Source organism: Ranitomeya variabilis, chromosome 7 (genome assembly GCF_051348905.1).
Source record: "Ranitomeya variabilis isolate aRanVar5 chromosome 7, aRanVar5.hap1, whole genome shotgun sequence".
In the NCBI taxonomy this organism is placed as follows: Eukaryota; Metazoa; Chordata; class Amphibia; order Anura; family Dendrobatidae; genus Ranitomeya; species Ranitomeya variabilis.
The window spans coordinates 239,067,988-239,079,516 of NC_135238.1; the positions used below are offsets into that span (position 1 = coordinate 239,067,988).

General features: G+C 46.9%; 1 long non-coding RNA gene across 1 annotated transcript; it reads left to right on the forward strand.

Moving 5' to 3' along the window:
• The first annotated feature begins 6,819 nt into the window (after positions 1–6,819).
• Positions 6,820–11,249, forward strand: LOC143786055 (uncharacterized). The gene is made up of 2 exons (XR_013218226.1): positions 6,820–6,924; positions 9,572–11,249. It is a non-coding gene; the product is annotated as an uncharacterized LOC143786055 (long non-coding RNA).
• The last annotated feature ends 280 nt before the right edge of the window (positions 11,250–11,529 follow it).

Here is an 11,529-nt window from a genome sequence, read left to right on the forward strand (position 1 = left end):
ATCAACGCAAAGAAAATAGAAAATGACTGGAGATTTGATAGGTTTAGTCATTGTCGTTTCTGGAAAATCTAGGTGACAACAAATACAGTATGTCCGTCATTGATATATCACATGGGGGTACAGTGATATATCCCCTCCAGCAAGTGCTGACCGAACGTTACACTCTACAAGTCTACAGGGTCACATAGTAAACTATTACAAGTGTGCATCAAAAGGAACGGAAATATAAATAACCAAGAGTCTATAGAACAAAGTCAGAGCAGACAATAACACGGTAAAATGGTTTAAAGCAACATTTGGCATAAAGAGTTACATCCTGTACTATTCTGCTGGTGCAGTCACTGTGTACATACATAACTGATCCTGAGTTACATCCTGTATTATACCCCAGAGCTGCACTCACTATTCTGCTGGTGCAGTCACTGTGTACATACATTACTGATCCTGAGTTACCTCCTGTATTATACCCCAGAGCTGCACTCACTATTCTGCTGGTGCAGTCACTGTGTACATACATTACATTACTGATCCTGAGTTACATCCTGTATTATACTCCAGAGCTGCACTCACTATTCTGCTGGTGCAGTCACTGTGTACATACATTACATTACTGATCCTGAGTTACATCCTGTATTATACCCCAGAGCTGCACTCACTATTCTGCTGGTGCAGTCACTGTGTACATACATTACATTACTGATCCTGAGTTACATCCTGTATTATACTCCAGAGCTGCACTCACTATTCTGCTGGTGCAGTCACTGTGTACATACATTACATTACTGATCCTGAGTTACATCCTGTATTATACTCCAGAGCTGCACTCACTATTCTGCTGGTGCAGTCTCTGTGTACATACATTACATTACTGATCCTGAGTTACATCCTGTATTATACCCCAGAGCTGCACTCACTATTCTGCTGGTGCAGTCACTGTGTACATACATTACATTACTGATCCTGAGTTACCTCCTGTATTATACCCCAGAGCTGCACTCACTATTCTGCTGGTGCAGTCACTGTGTACATACATTACATTACTGATCCTGAGTTACATCCTGTATTATACCCCAGAGCTGCACTCACTGTTCTAAGATGCAACTGTCAAATGTGATGGAATCCCAGGATTTGTTGCCTGATGCTCTTGCGCTGATTAATACCAGTATAAGCATTTCTTATAGTGACAGTCGGAGCAGCTCAGGTATTAGAAGTTTTGAGAACTTCCCAGAACTGTTTGTACTCTCCCTCCTCTGTTATGTTGGTACAGAGGAGCACTGGGCACTGAACACCTTGTATCTCTGTGTCTTTGCTCAGTGGTGGTCGGACTCGGCCTCCGCACCTCAGCTGTGTCTCTGAGCACTGAACACCTTGTACTTCTGTGTCTTGCTCAGTGGCGGTCGGGCTCGGCCTCCTCACACATCACCTGATCTGCTTCATCCAATCAGCATTCAGGTTTTTCTAGTGGTGGCGGTAACTCTGCAGAGAATGATTATCTGATGACATCTGCAATGTGGAGAATTTTGTACATATTCGTTTGCATGAAGGACTCTTCCCACCTTCAAATCACCAAGACAAGCAGCAACGATGTTGGGAGATTTCAGCTCTGTAACCAGCATTTGTCATCAATTATTTATCTTTTAGAGGCATGTATGTTTTACTTTGTTGTTTATATATTTCATTGTTATATATATAAATATTGTAACATTGTAGCACTCTCGCTATTTGGGATCTCCCTGACTTCCTGCTGTTGAACTCGTTAATTCAGCAGAACTGTTGTGAAATGTGCAGGAATCAGGTGATCGTAGTGAGCGCTGCAGGCAGTGTGCTGCCATCTTTCCACTGGGAACACAAATATACTGAGGCTGGAGTATTCGCCAGGCGGCTCGGTGCCCCGGGGTGAGTGGCAGCTCATGACAAGCAGCACTTTCCATGTATGAGACGTAAAAATGTGTGAAGTGGTAACAACCTCAATAATTACCTCCTGTGTATCATAAGAAGATCCGCAGGGGACTGACCAATCAGGACACTAGCACTGAGACCGGGGATCCATCAGTAGACGGGCCCCCAGGATCCTCATCACTGATGATGCAATGGACTGGGTGGTGAGCGCTATGTCAGACATGATCAGGAAATAAATGAGCGTCTTTGGCTGGCACTATATAGGGCTGGGTGACAGGCGCTGCATGCATGGCTCCCAACCATCCCGCATTCATCCCCCAGCTGTCCCTGAATCCTGAATGTCTCTGTATATTGCATTGATTTTCTATGCTTTCCCTGGCATCTGAGTGTCTATGTGCAGTGCATATAATCCTTTTCTGGTATGCTTTCTTACCCATCATTTTGTTTCCATGACCTGTTTCATGTCTCTCATTATGTTATCCTGGCATATCCTTGATTGGTCAGTCCAACCCCTCCCTCTCTTTATGACCTTTGCTTAACTCTCTACATCTGGTCTCCCATACCCAGCCACCTCCTCATTCACACCTGATTGCCCTTAGCTGGGGATATATTCAGACCCATGAGTCTGACCCAGACGTAGTCTGAACCATGGATCTTTCACATTCCATCTCTCAAATTACAGATTTTTAATTACTTTGAATTCAACTGAATTGGACTGGAATTGACTGGAAGGTAACAGAGTACCAACTAGGGTTGAGCGACCTTTAGGTTTTGTGAAACCCGACTGTCTTAAAAGTCGAGTCGAGTGAAATCGGCCGACCACCGTGTAAAGTCGGGTATCGGCCGAAACACGAAACCCAATGAAGAAATTCATAATTTTTTTTTTCTCTCTCTCTCTCTCTCTCTCTCTCTCTCTCCCCTCCGTCCCAGCACAGAAAATTTCGTATTGCACATTCCAGATCCCTACTGCGCACAAGCGATAACATGACGATAGGCGTTCACTCCCCTAAGACCTATGTCATCACTCTGCCCACGCTCATTCATTGGCTGAAAAAATGGCGCTAAACGCGTCATACGAAACGCGACTTTAGCGCCAAGATCGCGTACCGCATGGCCGACCCCGCACAGGGATCGGGTCGGGTTTCATGAGACGCCGACTTTGCCAAAAGTCGGCGACTTATGAAAATGAACGACCCGTTTCGCTCAACCCTAGTACCAACCACTACAATGTTTTGGTTTCTTTTCTCTTTCACCCCCATACTACTTTCCTTCTTACAATCTCCTGCAATCCCTCCACCTAGTAAAGAACTAGTCATTTCTTCCTCCATCCTCCCCAGCCATCTCATCTTCTCCTCAGAACTGTTCCTCCACATAAAATCCTTTTTATCCAGACACACATGGCCACACCATGTCCTCTCCTACTCCCACCTTCTAACGCTCTGTCTGCTACTCCTCATCTCTGGTGACATATCCCCAAATCCTGGCCCTCCTCAACACATCACCGCACTCATTTCTAACCCCCGGCCACGGTCCTCTGCACGTTTTCCCAACCATGACAACCTCATACCCATTCATCCAGCCCCCACTCCCCCGGTCCCCCTACCTGGAGCACTATAGAACTGCACGATCTGTCTGCAACAAACTGCCATTTATCCATGACCTCTTCATCACCAACAAACTCTCCTTCCTTGGCATCACTGAAACCTGGCTCTCCCCCTCTGACTCAGCCTCTCCGGCTGCGCTTTCCTATGGCGGTCTCCACCTCTCTCACACCATTCGCTCCAGCAACAAATATGGTGGAGGAGTTGGCTTGCTCCTGTCCGACACCTGCTCCTTCACTCCAGTCCCGCTACCACCCTCCGCTACTCTTCCCTCGTTTGAGGTGCACTCCGTCCACATCATGGTTGATTTCAATATCCCCATTGACACTTCCACCTCAGCTGCCTCTAAACTTTTAGCACTAACTGCCTCCTTTGGCCTCCCTCAATGGTCCTCTGGGGCCACTCACAAAGATGGCCACACGCTGGACCTCATCTTCACCCGCCTCTGCTCCCTTACTAATCTCACTAACTGACCCCTCCCCCTGTCTGAACACAACCTACTGACATTCTCTTCCCTCTCCTCTCCTAGTGTGCAACCCCCACTCCACGAACTCCCTCACAGAAATCTCAAACATCTCAACTTACAATCACTCTCTGAGTCCCTTCTCCCTCTTACAGATATAGCCTCCCTTCATGACACAGATGCTGCTGCCACTTTTTATAACACTACAATAACAGCAACACTCGATTCGGCCACCCCGCTCATACATAGCAAAACTCGTACACTCAACAGGCAGCCCTGGCTGACCAGCCTGACCAAAGAACTGAGACGGGCTTCCAGGGTCGCTGAGCGGAGATGGAAGAGATCCCACTCTGCCGACCACTTCACTGCATACAAGCAGTCCCTTGCCAGCTTCAAGTCAACACTCACTGTCGCAAAACAAACTTCTCATCTCTCATATCCTCCCTCTCTCACAACCCTAAACAGCTTTTCAACACTTTCAATTCTCTACTCCGTCCCCCCACAACCCTCCCTCCCCTTTTATTTCTGCTGAAGACTTTGCCTCCTTCTTTAAACAGAAGATTGATACAATAAGAGAAAGCTTTGGCCCACAGCGCTCAACTCACCTCTTAGCTGCTCAACCCTGTTTCTCCAAAACTAGCTGCTCCACCATGGCAGAAGATCAGCTCTCCACCCTCCTGTCAAGATCACACCTCACCACCTGCACGCTTGACCCGCTCATGTCCCACCTCATCCCTAACCTTGCCAGGGTCTTCATCCCAACCCTAACACACCTCTTCAACCTCTCACAACAGGTGTCTTCCCCTCAGCTTTCAAACATGCCAAGATCACACCCATCGTCAAAAAGCCCTCCCTCGACCCATCCTCTGTGTCTAGCTATCGCCCAATATCTCTTCTCCCTTATGCCTCAAAATTACTGGAAAAACATGTCCATCTTGAACTGTCCTCCCATCTATCTTCCTGCTCCTTCTTTGACCGGTTACAATCTGGCTTCCGACCCCATCACTCAACTGAAACTGCCCTAACTAAAGTCAACAATGACCTACTAACTGCCAGGAGCAAGCGACACTACTCTGTCCTCCTCCTCCTGGACCTGTCTTCTGCCTTTGACACAGTGGACCACTCCCTTCTGCTACAGATCCTCTCATCCCTTGGCATCACAGACTTGGCCCTATCCTGGATCTCATCATATCTGACAGACCGAACATTCAGTGTCTCTCTCCCCCACACCACCTCCTCACCTCGCCCCTTGTTTGTCGGTGTTCCTCAAGGCTCTGTTCTAGGACCCCTACTCTTCTCCATCTACACCTTCGGCCTAAGACAGCTCATAGAATCTCGCGGTTTGTGGTACCATCTCTACGCCAATGACACGCAGATCTACCTATCCGGACCCGACCTCACCTCCTTACTTAACAAAATCCCACACTGTCTGTCTGCTATCTCGGCCTTCTTTTCTGCTCACTTTCTAACACTGAACATGGATAAAACAGAATTCATCTTTCCCCCACCTCACTCTACCCCTCCACCCGACCTATCCATCAATGTCAATGGCTGCTCACTTTCCCCAGTCCCACACACCCGGTGCCTCGGGGTGATCCTCGACTCTGCCCTCTCTTTCAAGCCACATATCCGCCTTGGTAGACAACAATGACTGATTGCTGGTGTTCTAATGTCAATTAACAGTGACTTTTATACCTGAACTACCCACATTTATTTGTTATGTAATGTTGGTATACAGTACTTGTGCAAGATTTGTGTCCTAATATTTTATCTACTGCTGTTTGTATTGCTGCTGTAATACCGTAATTTCCCCCGGGATCAATAAAATGTATTGTATCGTGTCGTATATCCAAGCCCTTGTCTCCTCCTGCCGTCTCAGACTCAAAAATCTTTCCCGGATCTGCACATTCCTTGACCGCGACACCACAAAAACACTAGTGCACGCCCTTATTATCTCCCGCCTTGACTACTGCAACCTCCTACTCTCTGGTGGCCTCCCCTCTAGCACTCTGGCACTCCAATCCATCCTACACTCTGCTGCTCGACTAATCCACCTGTCCCCCCGCTATTCCCCGGCCTCTCCTCTATGCCAATCCCTTCACTGGCTCCCCATTACCCAGAGACTCCAGTACAAAACCCTAACCATGACCTACAAAGCCATCCCCAACTGTCTCCTCCATACATCTGTGACCTCGTCTCCCGGTACTTACCTACACGCAACCTCCGATCCTCACAAGATCTCCTTCTCTACTCCCCTCTTATCTCCTCTTCCCACAATCGCATACAAGATTTCTCCCGTGCTTCCCCCATACTCTGGAACTCTCTACCCCAACATATCAGACTCTCACCTACCATTGAAACCTTTAAAAAGAACCTGAAGACCCACCTCTTCCGACAAGCCTACAACCTGCAGTGATCCTCAACCTACTGAACCACCGCATAACCTGCTCTACCCTCTCCTAGTGTATCCTCACCCATCCCCTGCAGACTGTGAGCCCTCGCGGGCAGGGTCCTCCCTCCTTATGTACCCACGTGCCTTGTTTTTTGCTCATGTTTAATGTATTTGTCTATATTTGCCCCCCTTTCACATGTAAAGCGCCATGGAATAAATGGCGCTTTAAAAATGTATAATATTAATGTATAATAATAATAATAAAATTCAGCAGCTTTGACGGGACAGTCCCTCTGTCCCAGCAGGTCAGGGCTTTGTCCCAGCTTCCACTCATTCTCTTCTCTCCAGCATCTTCGTTACTCTTCAGGGACGAGGAGGGCATATTTTCTCTGCACTTACATTAGTTATATAAACAATTCTCTTCTTCTCTACCTGGGAACTGAACCCACCACTTCTATATTTGCAGGCAGAAGCTAAAACTATGAGCCACAGCCGGCACTGATCAGCATGGGAGACTTCTCTGTATACTTGAAGCTGCATTGCAGGCTGTGAATATACAGATTATACAGGTATATAGAGATACATCTGTGTATAGGAGTGAATTTCTATGTGCATGCATTCTAGAGGGAAAGAAAAAGACAGATTTCTTTTGTTACTATAAACATTACTAAAAATAATGAAAAACAATTACAAAATGTCATTTTTACTGCACTTTTTGGGTGTAAAGGCAAAATGATCAATTGTAAGTACACAATTCTGTATAATGTGATTGGAGCGCCCCCGTTAGGGCAGTGGGGTACTCGGTACCGGGTCCTTCGGTTCACAGAGGGATGTCACGGTGGCTGACCCGGTCCGTGGCCCTAGGGGAGTCCGTTATAAAAGGGAAAGGTCTTTAAAGGGATAATGTTCGTGACACCACCTGTGGTATTCGGTCAGGGTGACCGACGCTGCTTAGGGGTCCGCTGGGGCGATGTTATGGCAGCTAGATGGTGTACCTTCCCACAGATGAAGTGTGTCCCCAGGGCTTCCCAGTGTGTAGATGGTGGATGGTGTGAGGCGCAGAGAAGAACGAGGACACAAGGTTGCAGTCTCTTTACGTTTACTGAAGGCTTCAGCATCCACAGTCCAGGGTACAGATCACAGGGCAGGCAGAGTCCGGCCGGTCCGAAGGCAAATCCAGAGTCCCCTTACCTTATCCAGGTGGAAATCAGTAGGCTTCCTCTAGTGCCTGGATGTTGTAGTACCTCCCTGCTGAGCTTCTCGGTAAGGTCCTCACAGATGTTGTAGATGTTCTAGATGTTATGTCTCTCTCTCTTTCTCTCTGTCCCCCAGATGGATAGGACAAACCCGTATGACTGATGGCCTGAGGCTTTTTACAGGGACTCTAGCACGCCCCGGCCCCCACAAGTTGCCACTGTGCCTCCTGGGTATGGGTCGGGCAGGTAACATGGAATTATCTGTCCTGCCAGTCTCTGAAGTAAAGCGTAGAGATCCTTACTCCCTCGGTGTTCTGGCTACCGGATTCCTGGGCCTCAGAGGGAAGCAGCTTGTTCCTGGCTGATCTCCCTCTGATATTCCTCTCCTGTGCTCTGCTTTCCTGCACACTCTCTGCAATATGTTCACTTTAGTGTCTTCTTCCAGGAGCTGCAGCACTTCAGGCTCCAGGACTCCTTCCTCTCCCTCTGTCTTCCTGACAGGAACTGAACTCTGAACCCCTTTTCCCACCAGATCAGGATGTTTTATAGGGGAGTTCACCTTAAACAGGCTTAGAGCTCCCCCTTCTGGTCTGGAGTGTGAACATGTTGCATGCATTGCGTTTACCTGGTGAAGAGATCTCCTCTATTGCCTTCAGATGTAACATCACTCCCCCTAGTGGAAGAATGACATTACTGCAATGACCAGGACTCTGGGGCGCTGCATGATGACTGCAAGATATTAATGGGATAGGAGGAGGAGGAAGAAGAAGAGGAGAAGGGGAGGAGGAGGAGGAAGAAGGGGAGGAACAGGAGGAGGAGGTGGAGGGGGAGGAGGAGAGGTAGGTGGAGGGGGAGGAGGAAGAAAGGGGGAGGATGAGGGGAAGTAGGAGGAAGAAGATGAGGAGGGGAGGAGGAGGGGGAGGGGAAGGAGCAGTGGGAGGAGGAGAGGGAAGGGGAGGGGGGAGGAGGAGGACGAGGGGGAGCAGGAGGAGGAGAGGGAGGTGGAGGAGGTGGGAGAGGAGGAGAGAGCGGTGGAGGAGGAGGAGCAGAAGGGGAGGAGGAGCAGGGGGAGGAGTGCTTCTTAAAGCCACAAAATCTCACTTGCTGAAAAACATCCAATCACCTTGAAAACACATGTGTAACACTCTGAGATCTCCTAGGACTGTATCCAACATACACCATCAATAATTTCACCAGTGACCTCAATGTATATGGCTACAGGTAAACGGACAGAGATTGTCCTTCACCGCTGTGCTGTCACACACTATCGGTTATGTTAGCTCAGTGTTTTATGCTTTGCTATACTGATTTCTATGGCTGAGCTGTGGCGTCAGGAGAACACGACTTAGCCTAAAGTTCTGTCTGAAGATGACTTTGTGGGAATTCACCTCTATGTCAGGTGTTTAGAATGGAACATAAACATGGTGATAAATGAATATTTGATCAGTGGGGATCCAACTCCTGGTACCCCCCACATCTGCATGAAGCCCCCATTCCTTTATGAATGACCAGACACAGTGCTATACACTTGGTTGTGGTTGTGCCAGGCAGAGATACGACAAAATACATGGCGCGGGGCCAGAAAACAATGGCGGAGCCATGACACTAATCACTTGGGGGGTTGGGAGCCCAGAAATCGCTGCTATAGCAGCTGCACCAAGCAGCAGAATCTCATTTTATTCCCTGACTTCTATGCGGTTTTTATGATTTTAAACTGGAACTTATACAAATAAAGGGATGACAAATTTCCGCTGTCACTAATGGGAGAATCTTCCTTCAAAGAAATTCCCTTTAGAAACTGTTCAAAAGAAACCAGATAGGGATCTTCCCAACCGCAGGGAGAGGGGGGTTTCCATAGAAAGCCGTTGAAAGAGCAAAAATAATAAGAGGCATGAAAGCGGACGCAGGTGCGACGCACACAGGTAACTGCTCTGTGTCCGCCGCACTCGCTGCACGGCCTAAAACAACACAGCGAGGAGCATAAAGGCAAAACCGAATCTGTTTCATGTCTTTCCAACAGATTTCTCAGCATTTGCATCTTGTTTGTCGACTTTTCCTTCCTGAAAGGCGAGCGGATCGCATGACACCTGTTCTCAACAACAACCCAACGGCTCCGCGCCAGCAATTCCTGTGTGCAGGTTATTGCCAGAGGGAAGAGGCAACGGATCTGCAAACCGCTGCCAAGAGAGGAACAGTCATTGTGTTCGCAGTGATCTCACCGGCAGCCGAGCCAGGAGGATGCGCCGGGGACTCATTTCACAGGTTTACTCGTATCCACCTAATGTGTGAAACAAAGTTGCTATTATTTTTTTTTATTGTTTTAATCTCTTTTTTTGCATTAATCACCTGTCAAGGAGCATGAAGATGAGCCTGATATGAGCAAGAACAGCCAGAATCACTGATTTGTCCCCTTTAACCAAAGTACCAGCCCACGGGAATCATCTGGTGGGTGGATGGGGGGTATAGAATAGACGCATTAACCCCATCCCAACCACAAGGAACCCCAAGCCGTCACCCTCAGCTGGCACAATGTTAGGGTTGCATTGAAAAATGAAATCTAAGTAAAGTAGAAGAAATAAGCAAATCTTTTAAAATTCAAAAATGGATTAATTGGAAATAGATTCACTTCTAGTCACAAGTATTAATTAATCTGAAAGTACGCGTGAAACACTCTGAGGTCTGCTAGGACTGTGTCCCACTAGCTTAAAGTTCTATAATGAAAACTCAGCCTTATATATGGCTGTAGGAAAACAGATGGCAGCAGTTTTTCACTGCTGTGCTGTCACACACTATCTGTAGTGTTTTTTCAGTGTTTTATGGTTTTCTCTTCCAATCTGTATTTCTGAGCTGTGATGTCCTTTCACTATCCAGATTCACCATTAAAAGTTATATTTTATGCATTCATAGGATTAGCTCTCCTTGTTGGTACTGAACACCATCCAGATTCGCCATAAAAATATCCCCTGCATTCCTTGCATTGGCTTTTATACAGACAATGATAGTCACTCCTGATTGGCTGCGTTATAGTGAAGACGTTACAGAGAAGTCCGCCATGCCGCAGACGAGTTCATGTGATCTTCCTCTGGCTGATGCCAGAGGAAGCGACAATTTTAGGCACTTAGGGCAAATCATATTGTGAATTGCCTGAATTCCCTGGGTTCATCAAAATCTTGAAAATTGAACCCAAACTGATTCTCTGAAAATTAGACGTACACATGATGTTTATAGATAGATAGTAATGATGGTGAAGGGCCCACACAGGTCTGTTACTGCTCCTTACTACAGACAGACACATGGACTCTGGCGGGGTGACGTACTCACATCACATGCTGCAGGAAGATCTCTACTCAAGTCCTTTGGACTGGGACCTCCTAAACAGCAGAAACACAAAGCTCATCCTTTTCCTCCATTAAATTAATATTTTATTAAACTAAAAATATATAAAATGTCTTTTAAACTGTAAAAAATGATACAGCGGCAGTCTTTCCTCTCTTTCCATGCGTTTACTTTCAGTAACATGGAGTTCACTGCTTACATCTGTTTACATGATTACTCCCTTCAGTGTCGGGGTGGTTAAGTTCGGGGTTTGTATTTCTTTCCCCCTTCTTTATGTGATGTCTTGGTATACTTGTTACGACTTTTTGATGTCCAGATTTTAATGTTTTGTATAAATAAAGATTTGTTTATATATATTTGTACTATTTGCTCCTGGTCCTCCTCTTTATTTATTTTTAGCTCTGGTGTTTGTATAACTTCTATCCGGCATTTCATCAGTTTTTCCTTCTGTAGGCTCCGTCACTAATTTTACAATTGATTCTGAGCTGGTGGGTAAAAACCAGCTCCTCTGATATCTCCCATTCACAACACAGCACAGAGGGAAGGATCCCTGCTTTTCATTCCTTAGTTAGCTCACAGACAGACGCAGCAGTGCTGAGCAGTGTGGCTGCGAATCCAGCACTGGAATGCTGATCTGTAGTC